The sequence below is a fragment of the Pteropus vampyrus genome, unplaced genomic scaffold, assembly GCF_000151845.1.
Source record: "Pteropus vampyrus isolate Shadow unplaced genomic scaffold, Pvam_2.0 Scaffold12, whole genome shotgun sequence".
NCBI classification, from domain to species: domain Eukaryota; kingdom Metazoa; phylum Chordata; class Mammalia; order Chiroptera; family Pteropodidae; genus Pteropus; species Pteropus vampyrus.
Window position 1 is genome coordinate 4,153,635 of NW_011888793.1, and position 5,038 is coordinate 4,158,672.

The window sequence follows — 5,038 nt, forward strand, 5'->3', positions numbered from 1 at the left end:
TAGCACAATGACCTTGGAAGTGGGACAGGTCGCTGGAGAGCTGGGGCTGGAGAGGAGGCTGAAGTGGCCAGTAGGGCAGAGTCAGATAAGGATCAAGAGGCCCCATTAGACTTAGAAACAAGTAGGTCATTGATAACCCTGGTGTGAGGCACATTTAAAGGTTGGGAGTGGAAGCTGGATTCCAGCGGCGTGAAGCATGGATGGAGCTTTGGGGCAGTGGCGGCAGCGAGTGTTGACAACTCTTTTTAGACACATGGCAGTGGAGGGATGAGATGGTCGTCTTTCACCCACAGACAAGAGAGAAAGCCCAGGAGAACCAGGGGTTAGAGGGTAGAACTTGTACTTCTGGACACTCCCAATGTGTTTCTTCATCTCTCTTCAATTTGCTTACGGGTCCACCCTTCCCCAACACCCACTGACCTCAGCTCCACTGTGGAGCTAAAGGAAATCCCTTCTCTTTGCCAGTGACTGGTTGAAGCCTGGCATGTGTGATTTTGGATGAGATGCTGGGGGAAGGCTAGGGGTGACAGATGGGGGTGCCATCTCTGAAAACATCCTCCCTCCCCTACTTCTTCCTGTGGCTGTCGCCCATCTCTTGTCTGCCTTTCCTTGCTGCTGCAGATATTTATGGGATACCTACTCTGCTAGGCCCGGGACAATGAGGGGGGACAATCAGAAAAGCATCTCTGTGCTCATGGAGCACACCTAGGCAGGTGGAGCCCAAACAAACAGTCAAGGGAATATGCCCTGTGTTGGATGCAGTTACATGCTGTGGAGAAAAACTAAGCCTGATGCAAAGTGGTCATAATTATTTTAAATAGGGTGGTCAAGGCAGGCTTCACTGGGAAAGTCTATTTGAGTAAGAACCTGAGGGAGGTGGAGAGTCAAGTGGACATGTATGGGAAGAGCACTGTAGGTAGAGGGAAGAGCAAGTGCAGAGGCCCCAAGGAAGTTCACCTGGCATGTTTGAGGAAGAGCAAGCAAGTGCAGCTGGAGGGAGAAGATAATGGGGAAAGTGTCAGAATGAGAAGTCAGAGGGATAATAGAGATGGAGCAGATCATAAAAGACTCTTAGCCTTGTCATATCTGGATGTGCCACCTAGAAGTGCGTTCCTATCTTTCTAGCAGCCTGTGAGTGAAGCCCATTTGAAGAATGTCTGAGCAAAGAGAGGGGAGGAGCCTGCGTTCCTAATGACATTGTTGAGAACCTGAATCAATTGACCCTGGAGCTCATTTCTTATCATTTAAGTTCCTTGAAGTTGGAGTTTGTTTCCCTCCTTCAGAGGCAGCCTAACAGAGATCATGATCTCCCCAGAACCTAGTCATTTCCCCCTCCAGGGTTTATAGGAGTAGGCTTCTTGATAATGTAGCACTTCCAGTTCTTATAAAGATCAGATTTTGCTTATTTTTATTTCAGTGCTTTGTGCCAATCCCTCCCCTAACCCCACTCCCGTGAATTTAAGGCTGCTTTCAGAAGTAACAGGAAAACTGGTTAACACTGTGGACTATTCAGTGGTGTGGAGTGGGAGGTCACAGGGATGGTTTGGTAACTCAGTGATTTTTGGAAGGCTTCATGCTCTCACCATCCCTCTGCACAGTTATCCTCAGATGCTCGGCTTTTTCTCCATAGACTCGTTGCTTCATGGTAATAGAATGGCTGCCACAGCTCCAGACATCATATCTTCATATATGGCAACCAAAGGCAGGTAGCAGGGAGTAGGTTGCCAGGGTGGCAAGAGAGCTCTATCTCATACAACATATTTTCTTCTGGGAAAAAAATCTTTTCTAGAATCTCTTTCCCCCAACCCTTCTCCCCACCAGACCTTCCCTTACAACTCATTGGCCAGAACTAGGTAACATTGGCAACACTTAGCTGCAAAGGAGGCTGGAAAAGCAAACATCTGCCTTTTTTCAGCCTCTGTAGTGGTAGATTGGTCTATGAGTTAGGATTAAGTTTGACTACATAAAGCAAAAAAAAAATGACATTGGCTTAAACGAAAGAAAAACTATTTGTAACACAAAAGAAGTTGGGTTGGGGGTAGTAGGCAATCTGTGGTTGGTATTTCCAGGTCCATGAAGTTGTTTGGGGTCCAGGCTTTTTCCAGATCCTTGCTCCCACATCCTGAGTGTGTGCCCCCTGTCCTAGGAGTCCAAGAGGAGCTCTGGCCATCAGCTATGGACTTCCTAGAAGTCCCACAGTGCATTTCTGTTTATATTTCATTGGCAAGAACTTAGTCATATTTTTAGTTGCCAAGGAGGCTGGGAAATGAAGCCTTTATTCAGGGAAGCCATGTGCTAGAATAGAAATCAGGATTTTGTTGCTGTGGAAGAAGATTATGTCTTATGTGGGGTGTCCCAGAAGCAGGCCCTGAGATGATTGTATGCAAGCAGTTTAAGAAGGAAACTCTCCCAGGAGAAACCAGTAAGAACATAGAAGGTGGGTAGCAAGCAAGGATCTCAGACAGAGTTACAAGAAAGGTATCTTCGCCAGATCTGAAGGGGAGCTTTGGAATGTAAATTGCGCCCTAGAGTTGTCCACATCCCCAGCAGGGGATCTGTGCTTCCATACTTCTCTGTCAGTCATTGGCTAAGGGTCCCCCTGGGTCACAAAGCCCAGGATCTTCAGACTCTCTCTATGTGGGTACAAAGAGGCAGTACCACAAAGACAGCCCTCCTGAAAAGAGTGACAGGTACTTCAGGTTGGAAACAAAAACATGCCAAGTGGTAGGGGCAGAATTCACGAAAGGGATCCTAGGGATCCAGGCAGAACCCCAGCGGAGTTGCTGCAGGGAAAGTAGACAGTGGCAGGCAAGTAGCAATCTCCTTCACAGGCTAGAAAGGGGAGGGGCGGGAATGGCTGACAGCAGCATTAGTACTGGGAGGCGGTGAAAATCCTGGAAGTTATAAACAGGAGGAAAGACAGACACAGAAAAGACCAGGGGAACAAGTGCTGTGTGAGCACGGAGAACCCTTCCAAGGTCAGTTGTTTTTAACAGCTATAATAACTAAAATTGGGACAGTGATATTGATCAGGAACACCCATTAAAAATTTTTTAAATTATAGCATTCCTTTTATAAACAGATTTTCTGGTACACAGGAGAATCTTTCCTTTGCTGAGAATTGTCTGTTTATGGCTCGTCCATTTATCTGTGGGGTGGTTGGATTTCTAACTGATTTGTAAAAATTCTTTAAATACCAGGGAAATCAGGCTTTGGTTTGTCATGAGTATCACTAATATATTTTTTCCCAGATTATATCCAGTGTTTGTGGGTGTGGACTGTACCACCTTGCCAGATACATGTGCATGAGTGATATTGTTAACTGCACACCCTATTCTCCAAAGGCCTGTTTTCTTGGATCACGTGTACCACCTCCCACCCCAGTCTTTCCTCTTTGGGGTCATCCAAAGACTTCTCCTTATGGTAGGAAGGAAGGTCATAGCAGAGTCTGGCCACCAAGCAGAAGTAGATGTGTCCCACCAACTGTGTCCCATGTGTTACGTTTCGTAGTTCCTTAGTCATTGTGCAGGTTATCGTGAGCAATTTTATATAACGGGTTTTGTTTGAGAAACAATGGTATAAAAAAACCATAATGAATTTTAATCGTATAAAAAGATATTCCGTGTAGAGGATAAGAGAGTAAACTGATACAACTTCTATGTTGGGCTAATTGCAGTGTCTATCAAAACTAACAATGCCCACACCTTCTGACCTGGCAACTGTACCTCTAGGGTTTACAATAATGATAAATTCATACATGTACATGAAGAAATATATATATGGGAATGTTTATCTCTTCGTGTAGATTGTACACTCTTCGAATGCCTACCTCATTTTCCACTCTCTGTCCCTAGAACAGTGCCTGGCACACTATAGGCACCAATACATATTTGGGGGGAAAGAATGAAGAGTAAAAGGCTGGAAGAAATGCTAAGTTCCATGGCCGAATAGTTATGTTACCTCCATCTTGTGGGATATTGTGCAGCCATTAAGAAGGAGGGAGATCCGGCTTGTGGACACCTAATCCTCTCTCAGGTACAATGCTCTTGATGGATGGCAAGGTGTAGCAGAGGGCAAATTGTTTGTTTAACAATTGCTACAGTTTGTTTAAAAAGAAGCAAATACACATAAGCCTACATATGTAAATATGAAAATATGCAAAGATGTCTCTGAAAATGTTTATAAGCTATTAGTAATAATGGGATGGGAGATGGGTATGAGAAAAACTTTTTACCATGTACTCTTCGGTGGCAGTTGATTTTTTTGTAATGTGTGTTATCCATTCTAAATAACTAAATAAATGAAATGCTCTATGAATGCACTTCAAATCAGTTTCTTCGGTGGAGGAAGATCCACCATTTCCACAGGGACTTTACAGTTCTATCATTCAGCATAGACAGGGCAAGCCTACCCTCAGGCTTATTTGCCAATAGTTCAGGCTTGTCTTCCTTCCTCTGAGCTTCATTTTTCCACGTTCTTCTTTTGCCTCAGGCCCAGTCACGTCCCCCCCACCCCCACCCCGCCCTGCATTAGACTGTCCAGGAAAGCAGTTGATGAGCTAATTTATACTGTGGTGTCAATGACTGCCATGGCTAACTGAATTGCTTCTCTCAGAAGTATTATCATTTTAATAGGGACAAAGTCTTGAGCGTAGAGACCTGGGTTCTGATTTAACAGCTTTCAGGCATTGGCAACTGCTCATGTGCTAAGCAGAGGCATTCAGGAGCCCCAAGCATCCACACCTGCCCCATCCCATCCCTTTGAGTAATAAGAGGCCGGAGAGCTCAGTGGGAGGGTTTTGAAAGGCGTTAACTATATATTTCCCTCCTCCAGGAAGAAGGAGCTGGGATGTGTCTTCCCTGGAAATGGCCACAGAGGCTTGCTGCTTGTTAGAGGCCAGAAAGGACTGGTCATGAGGGGACTGGCCTGCGGTGTGTGGAGAAAGACATGGTGACTCTGCCGTCATGGCTATCCCCAGCTTTCCTGGCTCATGGAGAGCGTGGTTGAGGACTCAGGAGCCAGTTTCATGAGCTGTAGA